The sequence below is a fragment of the Eleutherodactylus coqui genome, chromosome 4 (assembly GCF_035609145.1).
Source record: "Eleutherodactylus coqui strain aEleCoq1 chromosome 4, aEleCoq1.hap1, whole genome shotgun sequence".
Lineage (NCBI taxonomy): Eukaryota > Metazoa > Chordata > Amphibia > Anura > Eleutherodactylidae > Eleutherodactylus > Eleutherodactylus coqui.
Genome location: NC_089840.1, coordinates 55,262,863 through 55,284,562, shown reverse-complemented (window position 1 = coordinate 55,284,562; position 21,700 = coordinate 55,262,863). Strand labels below are relative to the sequence as shown.

Below are 21,700 nucleotides of genomic sequence, written 5' to 3'. Positions count from 1 at the left end.
CTGCTGCAGCACGACAAGCCTTTTGACCACTATGGGGGTGTCTGCTCCAGTAAGAAGGGGAATAGGAGTGCAGGGCAGGCCAAACGTGTTCTTGTACTAGGAGACTCAATTATTAGAGGAACAAACAGGTTAATCAGCCACAAAAACTGGGATCATCAGTGTATTGTCTTCCTGGTGCTCAAGTTCAACACATCTCGCATTGGGTTGCCAGATTACTGCGATGGGTTTGGTAAGGACCCAGTGGTCATGGTGCACATTGGCACCAATGACAACATTATAGAGAGGTAGAGTGTCCTTAAAACAATTTCAGGCACCTGGGATGTAAACTTAGAGGAAAGACTTTCAAAGTAGTATTTTATGAAATACTAACGGTATCACGTGCCACACCAGAAAGGCAGCAGGAGAGTAGGGAGGTAAACAATTGGCTTAAGAGGTTTGCACCAGAAAAGTGTCATATTTCGAATAGTAAATAAGCCCTGCTGCTCTTCCTCTTTACCAGTCACTGGTCAGACCACACATAGAATATTGTGTACAGTTTTGGCTAGAGATGAGCGAACGTACTCGTCCGAGCTTGATACTCGTTCGAGTATTAGCGTGTTCGAGATGCTCGTTACTCGAGACGAGTACCACGCGATGTTCGAGTTACTTTCACTTTCATCTCTGAGACGTTAGCGCGCTTTTCTGGCCAATAGAAAGACAGGGAAGGCATTACAACTTCCCCCTGCGACATTCAAGCACTATACAACCCCCCTGCAGTGAGTGGCTGGCGAGATCAGGTGTCACCCGAGTATATAAATCGGCCCCTCCCGCGGCTCGCCACAGATGCATTCTGACATAGTTCAGGGAAAGTGCTGTCTTGCTGGAGTTGCTATAGGGAGAGTGTTAGGAGTTATTTTAGGCTTCAAGAACCCCAACGGTCCTTCTTAGGGCCACATCTGACCGTGTGCAGTACTGTTGAGGCTGCTTTTTGCAGTGTTGCACATTTTTTTTTTTTTTTTGTATATCGGCCGTGTAGAGCATTGCGTCCTCAGTCTGCAGTAATTTTACATAGTATAGGGCCAGTAGTGCTGAGCAGGGACAGTGAAAAAGGTGAAAGACGTATACTGTCTATATAGGCAGTGGGCTTTTCCCAAAAAATTTGGGAAAAAACATTCTATTTGGGCTGCCTGTGACCGTCCTGAGTGTACTGCGTCTCTGCTGGGGGTAGTAGTCCTAATTAATACACAGCCAGCTAAGTGTTACAGCAGGCTTGCGCAAAATTCTTTCCTGGCTCTGCGTTGGCCGTTACATCACCGCTGTCATCCTGTCCAGAGGGAAACAGTCTGCAGTAATTTTACATAGTCCAGGGCCAGTAGTGGTGAGGCAGGGACAGTGAAAGAGATATACTGTCTATATAGGCAGTGGGCTTTTCCCAAAAAATTTGGGAAAAAACATTCTATTTGGGCTGCCTGTGACCGTCCTGAGTGTACTGCGTCTCTGCTGGGGGTAGTAGTCCTAATTAATACGCAGCCAGCTAAGTGTTACAGCAGGCTTGCGCAAAATTCTTTCCTGGCTTTGCGTTGGCCGTTACATCACCGCTGTCATCCTGTCCAGAGGGAAACAGTCTGCAGTAATTTTACATAGTCCAGGGCCAGTAGTGCTGAGGCCGGGACAGTGAAAAAGGTGAAAGACGTATACTGTCTATATAGGCAGTGGGCTTTTCCAAAAAAATTTGGGAAAAAACATCCTATTTGGGCTGCCTGTGACCGTGCTGAGAGTACTGCGTCTCTGCTGGGGGTAGTAGTCCTAATTAATACGCAGCCAGCTAAGTGTTACAGCAGGCTTGCGCAAAATTCTTTCCTGGCTCTGCATTGGCCGTTACATCACCGCTGTCATCCTGTCCAGAGGGAAACAGTCTGCAGTAATTTTACATAGTCCAGGGCCAGTAGTGGTGAGGCAGGGACAGTGAAAGAGATATACTGTCTATATAGGCAGTGGGCTTTTCCAAAAAAATTTGGGAAAAACATTCTATTTGGGCTGCCTGTGACCGTCCTGAGTGTACTGCGTCTCTGCTGGGGGTAGTAGTCCTAATTAATACGCAGCCAGCTAAGTGTTACAGCAGGCTTGCGCAAAATTCTTTCCTGGCTCTGCGTTGGCCGTTACATCACCGCTGTCATCCTGTCCAGAGGGAAACAGTCTGCAGTAATTTTACATAGTCCAGGGCCAGTAGTGCTGAGGCAGGGACAGTGAAAAAGGTGAAAGACGTATACTGTCAATATAGGCAGTGGGCTTTTCCAAAAAAATTTGGGAAAAAACATCCTATTTGGGCTGCCTGTGACCGTGCTGAGTGTACTGCGTCTCTGCTGGGGGTAGTAGTCCTAATTAATACGCAGCCAGCTAAGTGTTACAGCAGGCTTGCGCAAAATTCTTTCCTGGCTCTGCTGTGCGTTCCGTAAGCGAAGTCAGCCTCCAACCACAGGCCAATAAGCGGCACATATAATTACAGCGTTCTGTTTCTGCACTACTGGTAATACACCATGCTGAGGGGTAGGGGTAGGCCTAGAAGACGTGGACGCGGGCGAGGACGCGGAGGCCCAAGTCAGGGTGTGGGCACAGGCCGAGCTCCTGATCAAGGTGTATCGCAGCCGACTGCTGCGGGATTAGGAGAGAGGCACGTTTCTGGCGTCCCCAGATTAATCTCACAATTAATGGGTCCACGCGGTAGACCTCTATTAGAAAATGAGCAGTGTGAGCAGGTCCTGTCGTGGATGGCAGAAAGTGCATCCAGCAATCTATCGACCACCCAGAGTTCTGCGCCGTCCACTGCTGCAACTCTGAATCCTCTGGCTGCTGCTCCACCTTCCTCCCAGCCTCCTCACTCCATTACAATGACACATTCTGAGGAGCAGGCAGACTCCCAGGAACTGTTCTCAGGCCCCTGCCCAGAATGGGCAGCAATGGTTTCGAATCCTCTGCCACTGGAGGAGTTTGTCATGACCGATGCCCAACCTTTGGAAAGTTCCCGGGGTCCGGGGGATGAGGCTGATGAATTCCAGCAACTGTCTCAAGAGCTTTCAGTGGGTGAGGAGGATGATGACGATGAGACACAGTTGTCTATCACTCAGGTAGTAGTAATTGGAGTAAGTCCGAGGGAGGAGCGCACAGAGGATTCGGAGGAAGAGCAGCAGGACGATGAGGTGACTGACCCCACCTGGTTTGCTAAGCTTACTGAGGACAGGTCTTCAGAGGGGGAGGCAAGTGCAGCAGCAGGGCAGGTTGGAAGAGCCAGTGCAGTGGCCAGGGGTAGAGGCAGGGCCAGACCGAATAATCCACCAACTGTTTCCCAAAGCGCCCCCTCGCGCCATGCCACCCTGCAGAGGCCGAGGTGCTCAAAGGTCTGGCAGTTTTTCACTGAGAGTGCAGACGACCGACGAACAATGGTGTGCAACCTTTGTCGCGCCAAGATCAGCCGGGGAGCCACCACCACCAGCCTCACCACCACCAGCATGCGCAGACATATGATGGCCAAGCACCCCACAAGGTGGGACGAAGGCCGTTCACCGCCTCCGGTTTGCACCACTGCCTCTCCCCCTGTGCCCCAACCTGCCACTGAGATCCAACCCCCATCTCAGGACACAGGCACTACCGTCTCCTGGCCTGCACCCACACCCTCACCTCCGCTGTCCTCGGCCCCATCCACCAATGTCTCTCAGCGCAGCGTCCAGCCGTCGCTAGCGCAAGTGTTTGAGCGCAAGCGCAAGTACGCCGCCGCGCACCCGCACGCTCAAGCGTTAAACGTGCACATAGCCAAATTGATCAGCCTGGAGATGCTGCCGTATAGGCTTGTGGAAACTGAGGCTTTCAAAAGCATGATGGCGGCGGCGGCCCCGCGCTACTCGGTTCCCAGTCGCCACTACTTTTCCCGATGTGCCGTCCCAGCCCTGTACAACATTGTACGCGCCCTCACCAACGCGGTTACTGCCAAGGTCCACTTAACAACGGACACGTGGACAAGCACAGGCGGGCAGGGCCACTATATCTCCCTGACGGCACATTGGGTGAATTTAGTGGAGGCTGGGACAGAGTCAGAGCCTGGGACCGCTCACGTCCTACCCACCCCCAGAATTGCGGGCCCCAGCTCGGTGGTGGTATCTGCCGTGGTGTATGCTTCCTCCACTAAACCACCCTCCTCCTCCTCCTACGCAACCTCTGTCTCGCAATCAAGATGTGTCAGCAGCAGCACGTCGCCAGCAGTCGGTGTCACGCGGTGTGGCAGCACAGCGGTGGGCAAGCGTCAGCAGGCCGTGCTGAAACTACTCAGCTTAGGAGAGAAGAGGCACACGGCCCACGAACTGCTGCAGGGTCTGACAGAGCAGACCAACCGCTGGCTTGCGCCGCTGAGCCTCCAACCGGGCATGGTCGTGTGTGACAACGGCCGTAACCTGGTGGAGGCTCTGCAGCTCGGCAGCCTCACGCACGTGCCATGCCTGGCCCACGTCGTTAATTTGGTGGTTCAGCGCTTTCTGAAAACCTACCCATGCTTGTCAGACCTGCTCGGAAAGGTGCACCGGCTCTGCGCACATTTCCGCAAGTCCCACATGGACGCTGCCACCCTGCGCACCCTGCAACATCGGTTTCATCTGCCAGTGCACCGACTGCTGTGCGACGTGCCCACACGGTAAAACTCTACGCTGCACATGTTGGCCAGGCTCTATGAGCAGCGTAGAGCTATAGTGGAATACCAACTCCAACATGGGCGGCGCAGTGGGAGTCAGCCTCCTCAATTCTTTACAGAAGAGTGGGCCTGGTTGGCAGACATCTGCCAGGTCCTTGGAAAATTTGAGGAGTCTACCCAGATGGTGAGCGGCGATGCTGCAATCATTAGCGTCACCATTCCTCTGCTATGCCTCTTGAGAAGTTCCCTGCAAAGCATAAAGGCAGACTCTTTGCGCTCGGAAACGGAGGCGGGGGAAGACAGTATGTCGCTGGATAGTCAGAGCACCCTCCTGTCTATATCTCAGCGCGTTGAGGAGGAGGTGGAGGAGCATGAGGAGGAGGGGGAAGAGACAGCTTGGCCCACTGCTGAGGGTACCCATGCTGCTTGCCTGTCATCCTTTCAGCGTGTATGGCCTGAGGAGGAGGAGGAGGATCCTGAAAGTGATCTTCCTAGTGAGGACAGCCATGTGTTGCGTACAGGTACCCTGGCACACATGGCTGACTTCATGTTAGGATGCCTTTCTCGTGACCCTCGCGTTACACGCATTCTGGCCACTACGGATTACTGGGTGTACACACTGCTCAACCCACGGTATAAGGAGAACCTTTCCACTCTCATACCCGAAGAGGAAAGGGGTTCGAGAGTGATGCTATACCACAGGACCCTGGCGGACAAGCTGATGGTAAAATTCCCATCCGACAGCGCTAGTGGCAGAAGGCGCAGTTCCGAGGGCCAAGTAGCAGGGGAGGCGCGGAGATCAGGCAGCATGTACAGCACAGGCAGGGGAACACTCTCTAAGGCCTTTGACAGCTTTCTGGCTCCCCAGCAAGACTGTGTCACTGCTCCCCAGTCAAGGCTGAGTCGGTGGGAGCACTGTAAAAGGATGGTGAGGGAGTACGTAGCCGATCGCACGACCGTCCGCCGTGACGCCTCTGCCCCCTACAACTACTGGGTGTCGAAGCTGCATTAAACATGACATTACCTCAGCTGTGCTGGGCACTGCAATGGGATATATTTATGCACCGCCGGTGGGTTCCAGGCAGCCACCCATGCTGTCGGTCACACGGAGTTGTAACTGCATGTGTCCACATCTAAAGAACCCCAGTCTGACTGGGGCATGCAGTGTGGGCCGAAGCCCACCTGCATTTAACATGACATTACCTCAGCTGTCATGGGCAATGCAATGGGATATATTTATGTACCGCCGGTGGCTTCCTAGCACCCACCCATGCTGTCGGTCCACACGGAGTTGTAACTGCATATGTCCACTTCTAAAGAACCCCAGTCTGACTGGGGCATGCAGTGTGGGCCGAAGCCCACCTGTATTTAACATGACATTACCTCAGCTGTGATGGGCAATGCAATGGGATAGATTTATGTACCGCCGGTGGCTTTCTGGCACCCACCCATGCTGTCGGTCCACACGGAGTTGTAACTGCATGTGTCCACTTCTAAAGAACCCCAGTCTGACTGGGGCATGCAGTGTGGGCCGAAGCCCACCTGCCTTTAATCTCACGTTAGCTCTGCTGTCCAGGGCACTGCAATGGGATACATTTATGTACAGCCGGTGGGTTCCAGGGAGCCACCCATGCTGTGGGTGCACACGGAATTCCCATTGCGGAGTTGTACCTGCCTGTGACTAGTTATAAAAAAACGCGGTCTGACTGGGGCATGCAGACACCTTGACAGAATGAAGAGTGTGTGGCACATAGGTTCCCCATTGCTATGCCCACGTGTGCAGCTCCAGATGGAGGTGGCACAGGATTGGATTTCTCATTGCGTCTGTACAGCATTGTGGGCTATCGCCCCGCCCCTTTTAAAGAGGGTCGTTGCCTAGCTGTGCCAACCCTCTGCAGTATGTGCCTGCGGTTCCTCCTCATGGCAGACGCACTTATAAATAGACATGAGGGTGGTGTGGCATGAGGGCAGCTGAAGGCTGCGCAGGGACACTTTAGTGTGCGCTGTGGACACTGCGTCGTGCGGGGGGGGGGGGGGGGGTTGGGCAGCATGTAACCCAGGAGAAGTGGCAGCGGAGTGTCATGCAGGCAGTGATTGTGCTTTGTTGGAGGTAGTGTGGTGCTTAGCTAAGGTATGCATTGCTAATGAGGGCTTTTCAGAAGTAAAAATTGTTGGGAGGGGGGGTTGGCCCACTCTTGCCGCTATTGTGGCTTAATAGTGGGACCTGGGAACTTGAGATGCAGCCCAACATGTAGCCCCTCGCCTGCCCTATCCGTTTTTGTGTCGTTCCCATCACTTTCTTGAATTGCCCAGATTTTCACGAATGGAAACCTTAGCGAGCATGGGCGATATACAAAAATGCTCGGGTCGCCCATTGACTTCAATAGGGTTCGTTACTCGAAACGAACCCTCGAGCATCACGAAAATTTCGTCCCGAGTAACGAGCACCCGAGCATTTTGGTGCTCGCTCATTTCTAGTTTTGGCCACCGGTACTCAAGAAGGACATAGCAGAGCTTAAGTGGGTTCAGAAACGGGCAACTCAAGTAATAAATGAATGGGCGGATTACAATACCCAGGGAGATTATTAAAATTAGGGTTATTTAGCTTAGAAAAAAGATACTTGAGGGTCGACCTAATAACTATGTAGAAATATATTAGGGGCCAGTGCAGAGATCTTTCTCTCGAGTTGGCAATATTAACCCATTATATCACTATAGTCAATGGGTGACCATGCTGCTGCCCAGCGTAAAAGCAACAAAGCTTATAGGAGGCATTACAGCCTGGAACTTTTCTTCAAATGATCAGCCCAGGGGCCACAGTGGTTGGAACCCCAGAGATCAGAGATTGATGGAATATTCTAGCATTATGTCATTAATGTCTTTTCTGGGACTTTCTATTTTTCTTTGTTCCCCTCTAGAGATGAGCGAGCACCAAAATGCTCGGGTGCTCGTTACTCGGGACGAAATTATCGCGATGCTCGAGGGTTCGTTTCGAGTAACGAGCCCCATTGAAGTCAATGGGCGACCCGAGCATTTTTGTATATCGCCGATGCTCGCTAAGGTTTCCATTTGTGAAAATCGGGGCAATTCAAGAAAGTGATGAGAACGACACAGCAAGGGATAGGGCAGGCGAGGGGCTACATGTTGGGCTGCATCTCAAGTTCCCAGGTCCCACTATTAAGCCACAATAGCGGCAAGAGTGGGCCCCCCCCCCCCAACAACTTTTACTTCTGAAAAGCCCTTATTAGCAATGCATACCTTAGCTAAGCACCACACTACCTCCAACAAAGCACAATCACTGCCTGCATGACACTCCGCTGCCACTTCTCCTGGGTTACATGCTGCCCAACCCCCCCTGCACGACCCAGTGTCCACAGCGCACACCAAATTGTCCCTGCGCAGCCTTCAGCTGCACTCATGCCACGCCACACTCATGTCTATTTAGAAGTGCGTCTGCCATGAGGAGGAACCGCAGGCACACACTGCAGAGGGTTGGCACGGCTAGGCAGCGACCCTCTTTAAAAGGGGCGGGGCGATAGCCCACAATGCTGTACAGAAGCAATGAGAAATATAATCCTGTGCCACCGCCATCAGGAGCTGTAACGTGGGCATAGCAATGGGGAACCTATGTGCCACACACTATTCATTCTGTCAAGGTGTCTGCATGCCCCAGTCAGAGTGCGGTTTTTTATAAATAGTCACAGGCAGGTACAACTCCGCAATGGGAATTCCGTGTGCACCCACAGCATGGGTGGCTCCCTGGAACCCACCGGCTGTACATTAATGTATCCCATTGCAGTGCCCATCACAGCTGAGGTAATGTCATGTTTAATGCAAGTGGGCTTTGGCCCACACTGCATGCCCCAGTCAGACTGGGGTTCTTTAGAAGTGGACACATGCAGTTACAACTCCGTGTGGACCCACGGCATGGGTGGCTCCCTGGAACCCACCGGCTGTACATTAATGTATCCCATTGCAGTGCCCATCACAGCTGAGGTAATGTCATGTTTAATGCAAGTGGGCTTCGGCCCACACTGCATGCCCCAGTCAGACTGGGGTTCTTTAGAAGTGGACACATGCAGTTATAACTCCCTGTGGACCCACAGCATTGGTGGGTGCCAGGAAGCCATTGGCGGTACATAAATATATCCCATTGCAGTGCCCATCACAGCTGAGGTAATGTCATGTTAAATGCAGGAGGGCTTCGGCCCACACTGCATGCCCCAGTCAGACTGGGGTTCTTTAGAAGTGGACACATGCAGTTACAACTCCCTGTGGACCCACAGCATGGGTGGCTCCCTGGAACCCACCGGCGGTACATAAATATATCCCATTGCAGTGCCCAGCACAGCTGATGTAACATCAGCTTTAATGCAGGTGGGCTAAAAATTAATTGGATTACACTGTAGGCGAGGGCCCCCAAAAATTGGTGTACCAACAGTACTAATGTACCTCAGAAAAATTGCCCATGCCCAACCAAGAGGGCAGGTGAAACCCATTAATCGCTTTGGTTAATGTGGCTTAATTGGTAACTAGGCCTGGAGGCAGCCCAGTTAAAATAAAAATTGGTTCAGGTGAAAGTTTTAACGCTTTAATGAGCATTGAAACGTATAAAAATTGTTTACAAAAATTATATGACTGAGCCTTGTGGGCCTAAGAAAAATTGCCCGTTCGGCGTGATTATGTGAGGTTTCAGGAGGAGGAGTAGGAGGAGGAGAAGGAATATTAGACACAGATTGATGAAGCAGAAATGTCCCCGTTTTGGATGGTGAGAGAGAACGTAGCTTCCATCCGCGGGTGCAGCCTACGTATTGTTTAGGTATCGCTGCTGTCCGCTGGTGAAGAAGAGAAGTCTGGGGAAATCCAGGCTTTGTTCATCTTGATGAGTGTAAGCCTGTCGGCACTGTCGGTTGACAGGCGGGTACGCTTATCCGTGATGATTCCCCCAGCCGCACTAAACACCCTCTCTGACAAGACGCTAGCCGCAGGACAAGCAAGCACCTCCAGGGCATACAGCGCGAGTTCAGGCCACGTGTCCAGCTTCGACACCCAGTAGTTGTAGGGGGCAGAGGCGTCACCGAGGACGGTCGTGCGATCGGCTACGTACTCCCTCACCATCCTTTTACAGTGCTCCCGGCAACTCAGCCTTGACTGGGGAGCGGTGACACAGTCTTGCTGGGGAGCCATAAAGCTGGCAAAGGCCTTGGAAAATGTTGCCCTGCCTGCGCTGTACATGCTGCCTGATCTCTGCGCCTCCCCTGCTACCTGGCCCTCGGAACTGCGCCTTCTGCCACTAGCGCTGTCGGATGGGAAGTTTACCATCAGTTTGTCCACCAGCGCCCTGTGGTATAGCATCATTCTGGAACCCCTTTCCTCTTCGGGAATGAGAGTGGAAAGGTTCTCCTAATACCGTGGGTCGAGCAGTGTGTACACCCAGTAATCCGTAGTGGCCAGAATGCGTGTAACGCGAGGGTCACGAGAAAGGCATCCTAACATGAAGTCAGCCATGTGTGCCAGGGTACCTGTACGCAACACATGGCTGTCCTCACTAGGAAGATCACTTTCAGGATCCTCCTCCTCCTTCTCCTCCTCCTCTGGCCATACACGCTGAAAGGATGACAGGCAAGCAGCGTGTGTACCCTCAGCAGTGGGCCAAGCTGTCTCTTCCCCCTCCTCCTCATGCTCCTCTCCCTCCTCCTCAACGCGCTGAGATATAGACGTGAGGGTGCTCTGACTATCCAGCGACATACTGTCTTCCCACGCCTCCGTTTCCGAGTGCAAAGCGTCTGCCTTTATGCTTTGCAGGGAACTTCTCAAGAGGCATAGCAGAGGAATGGTGACGCTAATGATTGCAGCATCCCCGCTCACCATCTGGGTAGACTCCTCAAAGTTTCCAAGGACCTGGCAGATGTCTGCCAACCAGGCCCACTCTTCTGTAAAGAATTGAGGAGGCTGACTCCCACTTCGCCGCCAATGTTGGAGTTGGTATTCCACAATAGCTCTACGCTGCTCATAGAGCCTGGCCAACATGTGGAGCGTAGAGTTCCACCGTGTGGGCACGTCGCACAGCAATCGGTGCACTGGCAGATTAAACCGATGTTGCAGGGTCTGCAGGGTGGCAGCGTCCGTCTTGGAGTTGCGTTAATGTGCGCTGACCCGGCGCACCTTTCCGAGCAGGTATGACAAGTGTGGGTAGCTTTTCAGAAAGCGCTGAACCACCAAATTAAAGACATGGGCCAGGCATGGCACGTGCGTGAGGCTGCCGAGCTGCAGAGCCTCCACCAGGTTACAGCCGTTGTCACACACGACCATGCCCGGTTGGAGGCTCAGCGGCGCAAGCCAGCGGTTGGTCTGCTCTGTCAGACCCTGCAGCAGTTCGTGGGCCGTGTGCCTCTTCTATCCTAAGCTGAGTAGTTTCAGCACGGCCTGCTGACGCTTGCCCACCGCGGTGCCGCCGTGCCGCGCGACACCGACTGCTGGCGACGTGCTGCTGCTGACACATCTTGATTGCGAGACAGAGGTTGCGTAGGAGGAGGAGGGTGGTTTAGTGGAGGAAGCATACACCGCCGCAGATACCAGCACCGAGCTGGGGCCCGCAATTCTGGGGGTGGGTAGGACGTGAGCGGTCCCAGGCTCTGACTCTGTCCCAGCCTCCACTAAATTCACCCAATGTGCCGTCAGGGAGATATAGTGGCCCTGCCCGCCTGTGCTTGTCGACGTTTCTGTTGTTAAGTGGACCTTGGCAGTAACCGCGTTGGTGAGGGCGCGTACAATGTTGCAGGAGACGTGGTCGTGCAGGGCTGGGAAGGCACATCGAGAAAAGTAGTGGCAACTGGGAACCGAGTAGCGCGGGGCCGCCGCCGCCATCATGCTTTTGAAAGCCTTCATTTCCACAAGCCTATACGGCAGCATCTCCAGGCTGATCAATTTGGCAATGTGCACGTTTAACGCTTGAGCGTGCGGGTGCGTGGCGGCGTACTTGCGCTTGCGCTCAAACAGTGGCGCTAGCGACGTCTGGACGCTGCGCTGAGAGACATTGCTGGATGGGGCCGAGGACAGCGGAGGTGAGGGTGTGGGTGCAGGCCAGGAGACGGTAGTGCCTGTGTCCTCAGAGGGGGGTTGGATCTCAGTGGCAGGTTGGGGCACAGGGGGAGAGGCAGTGGTGCAAACCGGAGGCGGTGAACGGCCTTCGTCCCACCTTGTGGGGTGCTTGGCCATCATATGCCTGCGCATGCTGGTGGTGGTGGCTCCCCAGCTGATCTTGGCGCGACAAAGGTTGCACACCACTGTTCGTCAGTCGTCAGGCGTCTATGTGAAAAACTGCCACACCGTAGAGCACCTTGACCTCTGCAGGGTGGCATGGCGCAAGGGGGCGCTTTGGGAAACAGTTGGTGGATTATTCGGTCTGGCCCTGCCTCTACCCCTGGCCACCGCACTGGCTCGGCCTGTGCCCACACCCTGACTTGGGCCTCCGCGTCCTCGCCCGCGTCCACGTCCTATAGGCCTACCCCTACCCCTCAGCATGGTGTATTACCAGTAGTGCAGAAACAGAACGCTGTAATTAATTGTGCCGCTTATTGGCCTGTGGTTGGAGGCTGACTTCGCTTACGGAACGCCAGGAAATAATTTTGCGCAAGCCTGCTGTAACACTTAGCTGGCTGCGTATGAATTAGGAGGACAACTACAGCCAGCACAGACCCAGAACACTGAGGACAGTCACAGGCAGCCCAAATAGATTATTTTCCCCAAATGTTTTTGCAAAGGCCCACTGCCTATATTCAATAAATATGTCTTCTGTCCCTGTGTCACCACTACTGGCCCTGGAGTATGTAAAATAACTGCAGACTGTTGCACTGTGGACTGGAATACAGCGGTGATTTAACTGCCAACACAGAGCCAGGAAATAATTTTGCGCAAGCCTGCTGTAACACTTAGCTGGCTGCGTATGAATTAGGAGGACAACTACACCCAGCAGAGACCCAGTACACTGAGGACAGTCACAGGCAGCCCAAACAGATTTTTTTCCCCAAATGTTTTTGGAAAGGCCCACTGCCTATATACACTGTATATGTCTTCTGTCCCTGCGTCACCACTACTGGCCCTGGAGTATGTAAAATAACTGCAGACTGTTGCACTGTGGACTGGAATGTGATGTAACAGCCAACACAGAGCCAGGAAATAATTTTGCGCAAGCCTGCTGTAACACTTAGCTGGCTGCGTATGAATTAGGAGGACAACTACACCCAGCACAGACCCAGAACACTGAGGACAGTCACAGGCAGCCCAAATAGATTTTTTTCCACAAATATTTTTGGAAAGGCCCACTGCCTATATTCAATAAATATATGTCTTCTGTCCCTGCCTCACAATATATGTCTTCTGTCCTTGCCTCACAATATATGTCTTCTGTCCCTGCCTCACCACGACTAATGGCCCTGGAGTATGTATAATTACTGCAGGGCGCAATGCTCTGCACGGCCAATATACAAAAAAAAAAAAATGTGCAACACTGCAAAAAGCAGCCTCCACACTACTGCACACGGTTAGATGTGGCCCTAAGAAGGACCGTTGGGGTTCTTGAAGCCAAAAATACTCCTAACACTCTCCCTATAGCAGCTCCGGCACCAACAGCACTTTCCCTCCTCTATGTCAGAACAAATCTGAGGCGAGCCGCGGGAGGGGCCGATTTATATTCGGGTGACACCTGATCTCGCCAGCCACTCACTGCAGGGGGGTGGTATAGGGCTTGAACGTCGCAGGGGGAAGTTGTAATGCCTTCCCTGTCTTTCTATTGGCCAGAAAAGCGCGCTAACGTCTCAGAGATGAAAGTAAAAGTAACTCGAACATCGCGTGGTACTCGTCACGAGTAACAAGCATCTCGAACACGCTAATACTCGAACGAGTATCAAGCTCGGATGAGTATGTTCGCTCATCTCTATTCCCCTCCCAAAAAAACATAATAAACTTCAATCCAAAAGTCCTATGTACCTCTAAATGGTACTAAAAAAAACTAAATTAAAACTCTTCCCATAAAAAACACGATCCACATAGCTCTATTGCCGGAAAAATAAAAAGGTTATTAGCAGTTGAATGAGACAATCCAGATTCAATTGTTTTTCTTTAAAAACGTGTTTTTATTGTGCAAAATAATAAAGAAAAGTATATATATTTATATAAACTTGGTATTGCAGTAATCGTGCTGATCCTGAAAAGAAAGTTATTGTGTTAATTTTACAGTATAGTGAACGCTGTAAAAGCAAAAAACAAGGGCGGGATTTCTGGATATTTTTTTCCCATCTGCTCTCCCAAAAATGTAATAAAAGTCATGCAGCACATTATATGTACCCCAGAGTGGTGCTATTAAAATATACAACTCGTCCTCAAAAAATCAAGCCCTCATACATCTATGTCAATGAATAATGGCTTTTGCAATATGATGATGAAAATTGCTTGGTCCTTAAGGTACAAAATAAGCTGGTCATTAAGGGGTTAAAAAATCCTAAAATCCTGCCGTTTTCACGCTGAGCCTAATAATAGTCTGAAACGCTATCTTTTCTCCTTAAGGAGAGCAACTATACTATAAACTAAGTGAGGAGACTCAAATGGCCATGCACGCTCCTCTGGGTAATATGCAAGTAAGGGAGATGGACTAAATCCTCCACAGTGCCACCTATTGAAAGGCAGCATTCCTTCAAGCCAAAGTCAGACTTTTTATACAAGCCTTGTTACAATGACCGGGAATTAAAAGCAAAGCCAGACTCCCTGTGCATACAGCTGTTTCACGGTTTTTGCCCTTCATCAGTGTACAGTAGAAGTCTGGCTTTGCTAGTGAGAGGCCTGGGACGGGGGTCAGAAACGCAATAGGTGGCACTGTAGAGGATTTAGTCCATCTCCCTTATTTGCATATTACCCAGAGGAGCGTGCATGGCCATTTGAGTCTCCTCACTTAGTTTATAGTATAGTTGCTCTCCTTAAGGAGAAAAGATAGCGTTTCTGACCCCCATCCCAGGCCTCTCACTAACAAAGCCAGACTCCTACTGTACAGTGATGAAGGGCGAAAACCCTGAAACAGCTGTCTGTACATGGAGTCTGGCTTTGCTTTTAATTCCCGGTCATTGTAACAGGGCTTTTTTAAAAAGTTTGACTTTCAATAGGTTGCACTGCGGAGGATTTATTCCATCTCCCTTATTTGCATATTACCCAGAGGAGCGTGCATGGCCATTTGAGTCTCTTCACTTAGTTTATAGTATAATTGCTCTCCTTAAGGAGAAAAGATAGTGTTTCTGCCGCCCCCCCGTCCCAAGCCTCTCACTAGCAAAGCCAGACTCCTACTGTACACCGATGAAGGGAAAAAACCCTGAAACAGCTGTATGTATATGGAGTCTGGCTTTGCTTTTAATTCCCGGTCATTGTAACAAGGCTTGTATAAAAAGTCTGACTTTGGCTTGAAGGAATGCTGCCTTTCAATAGGTGGCACTGTGGAGGATTTATTCCATCTCCCTTATTTGCATAATAATAGTCTGACACTTCCTGTTCTGTACCTAAAACTTCTCAGCAGTCATCTCATTTTCATCACAGGCAAGACAACAACTAGAGGTCACCTCGCTGAAAATGAGCTGCAGCATGAACCATGACATCTGTGCAGTTACCAATGTCTCATATGCGTGGGCATTGTGTTTTTGCTGACCTTCTTATATAATGTTTTAATTTATGTTTGAATAAAGAAGAATCCCTTGTAAGGAGCTGGCTTTTTCCTAATCTTTTGCATATCTGTGGAGCCGTTTGACTTGCGGCCAGCCATGCATCTGATGGAACTCCTCCCGGTACTCGATGATTATATGCTCCCGGTCTATGCTGTGATAAGTTTAAGTACTTTTTTCTCAACGTTTAATATATATAATACATCACTGCTTGTCTCTCTGTATTGTGACAACACTGAAATTATTACCTAAGGGCTGTGAAATAACTATGTATAATGAAAAAGGTTTGGTACCGTGTTAGCCAGTAGAGCAAAATGTGATTATTCCCAGTAGGAGAAACCACGTAATCTTGTAGATATACCTTTTAATGACTAACAAAAATACATGATGTTATTGCGAGCATAATGCCTGAGGAAGGACCCTGAGAGGTTCGAAAGCTCGCAATAACATCATGTATCTTTGTTAGCCATTAAAAAATATCATATCTATAATCTTACTTCTCTTGCTAGGAACAATCGCATATAACTGTAGGTATTACGCATGTACTGTGACTCACTGCATTATTCTTGTGAGGGGGTGTTGTTTTGTACATTAGCTTCACCAAGGCCACATATATTTGTATGGGCATTATACTCCGACTCTGTACAACTTGTATAGTGTGTAAGGGGTTAAATACTCATGCAGATATATCTATGTATCTCATTGATGGATTTTATATAGGTTTCGTCTAGAACCTTCTGAGAGGTTACATCACAGTTTTTTTTCTCTAACTTTGCTACTGTGGATTAACAGGTAGTGAGCTGTCTGTTGATTGACTGATGGGCTGGGTATAAAAGGCTGGTCCTTGGTGATGCAGCGGTTTTTGCATAGAGCCTTGTGAAGAGTGAGCTGCCCCAGTGCTACTGGAGAACTGGGTTTTCCTGTACCAGAGAGAAAAAGAGAGCAACTCCGGATTATTTTGACTTTCTCACTGTACAACCCCAAAACTTTACTGTGCTAATGATTCGTTTAAGGGACAGTGACTGCATGTTTCAATTAGCAGATTTAGTCATTTGGCTAACCAAAGTTCTTGCAAGTTACTTCAGAGGAGACTCCAATTTTCAACCAGCATCTGTGGAGCTTTTTACCCCTGGCCATAATAAGCCATTTATTGGCACTGATAATTCTATTACATACACAATATTAAGGACACCCTATTTGTAGAGTACGTGCTAATTTATAGCATTAGTCCAATGTTAGTAAACTATTGGCATTATATCCAAATAATACAGTTGTATATTATTGCCATATTAGTCTTTATCGTACACTCAGTAAAGCATAGTTTGTTCAACTGAACCGGTGTAAAGCCTCTTCATCACTGGTGTCATGTTCTTCAATGTGTCTCTGGTGAATTTATTACAAGCTGTGTGCAGCAGCCCTAACTAGAGATGAGCGAGCAGGCTCGTTTAAGGCTGATGCTCGAGCGAGTATCGGTCTTTTCGAGTAACTGATTACTTGTCTGTGCACCATGCAGGGGGCGGCAGGGAGCCGGGGAAAGAGAGAGAGATCTCTCTCACTCTCCCCCCACCCCCACCCCACTAACTGTGGGCAGTATATCATGCCATAGTTCCTCTGGATTCTTTTCTGATGTGTCAAGCAGTTTAAATCTGTTTGCTACCTCAATAGTGTATGATTGGTGGATTTTAGAGGTGTTACATTTTCTCAATGGAGCAGCTTTCTTAATGCTATGGAGTTTAATCTTGATCTTAGCTGCAAGAAGTTCATGATCAGGGCCGCAGTTGGCGCCAGGAACGTTTTTTATTGCAATCACTGAACTTTGTCAACAATGATTACACAGGATGTAATCAATCTGATTTCAATGGAGGCCATTGGGTGATGTCCACTTGTACGGTCAGCATTTGGGTTGCATAAACCATGTGTTTGTTATCCTGAGCCGATCTTCTTGGCAGAACTGTGCCAGGCGATCACCGGCTTCATTTCTTTTACCAAGCCCAGATCTTCCTGTGATGGCTGCTTCTTGTTGGCTGCCGACTTTGGAATTGAAGTCACCCATGATGTAAATAATGTCCTTCTTTGGCCCTTCATTTAGAGTTTTCTGGACATCGGCATAAAAATCTTCAATAGTTTCCTCATTGGCATCCGATGTTGGGGCATAGACCTGTAAGATTCAGATGTTCACTGGCTTACCACGTATCTGGATAGCAATGATTCGGTCGCTGATTGTTCTAAAACTTTCTACTGCCTTTGAGGTCTGCTTGTTTGTAATAAAGGCTACTCCGTTCCTCTTGATTTCCTCCTATCCGGCATAGTGCAATGTGATGTCACCGGAATGAAAATATCCATTACCTGTCCAATGCAATTCGCTAATTCCAAGAATATCAATATTAAGTCTTGTCATTTCGTGTTTCACAATGCCCAATTTCCCCAGACTCATGCCACGCACATTTCATGTTGCTAGTATGTGAGCTTTGGTACAACACAGTCCTTTCCTTTCATCATGAAGTGCATCAGCAGCTATGTTTCCCGAGGGCTTTCCCCCAATTGCATCATGAGGAAAACCCTGACTACTTGTACCCAGACGTTACTCTTCCCCAGTTGCATTTAGAGAATCCTTTGGCCTGAGGGGTGTTCCATCAGATACCATATTTGAATCATTTGAGAGCTCTTTCATAGGGTTTCTAAGGGGAAGTTTTTACAGGGTAGGTCGCCAGGTCTTTCCCTAACCCTCCCCATTTATCCGGGCTTGGGACCCTCGTATAGGGATGACTCCTACACGATGGGTTCTCTGCTCTGTACTGCAGCTCAATAGTTAAAATTGGAAAGTTTTGTTGCAAAAAGTTTTTAACTCCAGTCTGCATAGTAATTTAAGAACCCAGGTGCTACAGTACAAGGAATGGTTGCTTACTGAGTACTGCAAGAAACACACCTGCAAATATGAACAATTATGGTAAATGTATTTTTCTTGATATAGAAACAGAGTAAGGGAGCGATTACACGGCTATTTAAAATAACTGCAAGTCCAGGTGCAGCAGAGCAATTAGCGGTAATATGCGACCATTATCAACGAGAGGTACCACTAATTTAATAGCACCCTTATACTCGTAACAAAAAGTATTTCCTAACTTGAAGTGCATACGCCTATGGGGTATAGTTATGTAGAGTTACATAGTTACTGGTTGATGACTAATATGCTCCTCATACGGATCGCACAAGCACTGCCACTATACTTAAGTGTATCTTAACAACTACCTATGTACTGTATTATTAGGCTATGTTCACATTTGCGTCAGAGGCTTCATTTGGATGTCTGGCGCAGATCTGACCCAAAATAATGGATGAAATTGCATAGTATGCTGCCTTATTTAATCCAAGAAAATAATGGAGGCTGGATGGAAGCCAGAGGGAAGCCATAAGAGTCAATGGGGCTTGTCCACCAATCTTCAGTTCCATCAAAGGTCACAGCAATTTTCTGTAGCGATTCTGTTTTTCTGCTGCCGTGATGGAGCAGGACCGGAGAAACCCAACAGAGCTTCAATGCACAGGCAAATGCACCGAGAAATAGATATATGTCAGCATATTATAATTTGAAGAAATCTATGAGATTATTAAAAGGTAAATAAAAAAAAGCTAAAAATCAGTACCAAAAGCAGCAAGATTATTATTGTTTTAACAATAATCAAAGTATTAAATATGCTGTAAATTCTAGGACTTAATTCGGTAGCAACAAAACTATGTCCACCTCCTCAATAAAATGATGTAATTCATGACAATCAGCATACAGTATGCTAAAAACTGGAATTGCTTATTTTTCTGTATATATGCCTAAGGCCTAATTCCTATGGGCAGATTTCCACTGCGTATCATGCGGCAGAAATCCGCGGCGTTGCCCGGCAGCTGTTAGGTTCTATTGAACCTAATAGCGCAATGCTCACGGTGCGGAATTCCACCATGGAATTCCGCCCCGTGAAACCACCCGTAATCACCCGTGGCATGTTTTATTTTGCTGCGGGCAGACGCGTGGACGACTTGCATTGCAGTCAATGGCAGCAGTCCGTCATGCTATCTTCCACTGTAGCACAGCGGAAGATATCATGAAAACCAACATTTATTTACCATCTTTTCCATGACTGGAAAGAAAGAGGAGTGTGGTGAACCTTAGAATGTGGTGGCACCTGTGAAGGGAAGAACTTTGAGCAGTATATTAGCATACATTCATATGCAACAGATTTGTCACAGAGATTTCTGCAACTAAAAATAAATTCCGTATATCTGAATGAGTACCATGTCTGTTCAGACCTGTCGACAAAACCAACAAACAGATAAAGAGATAGAGTGCAAGGACAGCCTGAATGACATAGGGGATAACTGAAATGCAAGGGGAGCGAAACAATACAATGAAGAGTGGTAAAAATGGGATCAAGATCTATATTCTTTTCCTACATCTGCCCTACCTGGACCTCACAATAAAGCTGAGTACCTGCCCCGAAAAGGGCAACACCACTGCTGGAACCTAACTAGATTCCCTAACAATCCCTAGATGTAATATGGAGGTAAGGGGAGATAGAAGAAAAGAACAGGACAAAAACAGCCAAATAGACAAACTGAGGATAGAGTACTAAAAGTAGTAAAGATAAGCTCTAAAGACAAACTGACAGTAGTAGTCCAAAGTGCAAAGACCAAGAATGGAAGGCACGAAAACACAATGACATAGAAAGGCAGAGTTATCTAAACCCAACTCAGAGTAAGAGTAGAATACAAATTTGGTATGAAGATTAGTGTACAAGAGTGTAGTACCCCAGAGTTGGGTTCTCCGGCACTCTCTGTGTCAACTATCAGGACTTAAGGTGATGTGTGATCAATGTTAAATGCTATAATGTTATTGTTCATATTCCTCCATTTTATTAGGTGTATGTGCCTTTAAATGGTCAATGATGGGTTAATTTCAAGCGTTCCTACAACCTAACTCTGCATAATTTTGCAGAACTTCCCTAACCTTCTGCTGTGCCTGTCAATCACCCCTAGCTTGTATAGAGATTGGATAGTTAGCTTTCCCCTAGCTCAGGATTGGGTGGGAGAGAGGGTATAAGAGAGGGAGTGGGCAGAGGTAAGCCAGTCTAGTCCAGGGGAGCCTGAACTAGAGATGGGGGAGGAACCAGGAGAACATCTTCACTTACCCATCCAAGTCCATGCTTAGAGTCTGGTCCAGGCCTAGAGAGAAACTAGTCCAGGGGAGCCTGAGATAGAGACCGGGGAGGAACGAGGAGAACACCTTCACTGCAAATTCAGTGCGATGGGAAGAAAAACAACTAAAGTGTGAGTACCAAAGCACAAGTCCTTCTAGAGAGCTAGTAGAAGAGGGAGATATAAAGAGAAGAGGAGAAAGGCTCAATAGGAAGAAACAGAAGCCAGAGTCAGAGTAAAGAATCAAGCGAGAACAAATTAACCCTTTCAGTCCAAACCAGCTAACGGAATCTATAGTGAATGATGCATGTGGAGTTTGTGTTCTAATAATGCCCATTATCATCTGCTTCATGAAAACGTAATGTGAATGATGTAACTGTTACCAAGAAAAGAACTGTCTCTACCTCAATAAAGTATTAAATTGATTTCATCCTACAAGTCTGCTTCCTGGAGAGCTTCCTACCATCCATAACATCAGCACTGAGGTACCACAGCCAGGACTACTACCCCCATTTTTAGTTTATTTCTCCAATTTTTTGTATTTTATTATTTTGCTTGGAACGGGTCCCTACCCATACACGAGCTGGCGTCATGACAAAATAACATCTTACCCTACTTGACTCCGTGGGTAGCACACAATAAGAACTGCCAATCCCCTTGCAACTGTAGTTATACCAGCCCCAGATTTCCTTTACCACCTTGCCAGGAGGAGCAGCAGGGCCACTGTGATTACCATCCCAATTTACGCTCGCTGCTTAAACCCTCCTAGGTCTGGGGCACTGCAAGACTATTACATGCATCTTTCTACTAAGAGGAGGCGGAATAAATACCCTAAGCAAGTAATGGATAGGCTGACTGGGGCAATAGACAGCCCAAACAGCCTATCAGCTTTATTACAAAATGGAGAAGTTTCTCTCTTGGGGTCCAGCCCTGAATGACACTGAACATGGGTTGGCAGGCGCATGATATTGTCTGACGCTGACGCCACACCGCTCCTGTGCATGCCCCCGGAGCCCATCGGCATTGTGACAATGAGGTTGTTTTGACAGGAAGCACATGGATTTATGCAGATGAATGGGACAGTCACAGAAATGTCTGCAACATATGAATATATCATATCTTGTGAAGAGAATCGAAGTTTAGTTCTTGTCAGTCCGGATCTCTT

At 48.7% G+C, this 21,700-nt stretch overlaps 1 pseudogene; it reads right to left on the bottom strand.

Moving 5' to 3' along the window:
* Positions 1-16,906: 16,906 nt before the first annotated feature.
* LOC136626485 (craniofacial development protein 2 pseudogene) lies at positions 16,907-17,794 on the bottom strand (annotated as a pseudogene).
* Between the last annotated feature and the right edge of the window lie 3,906 nt (positions 17,795-21,700).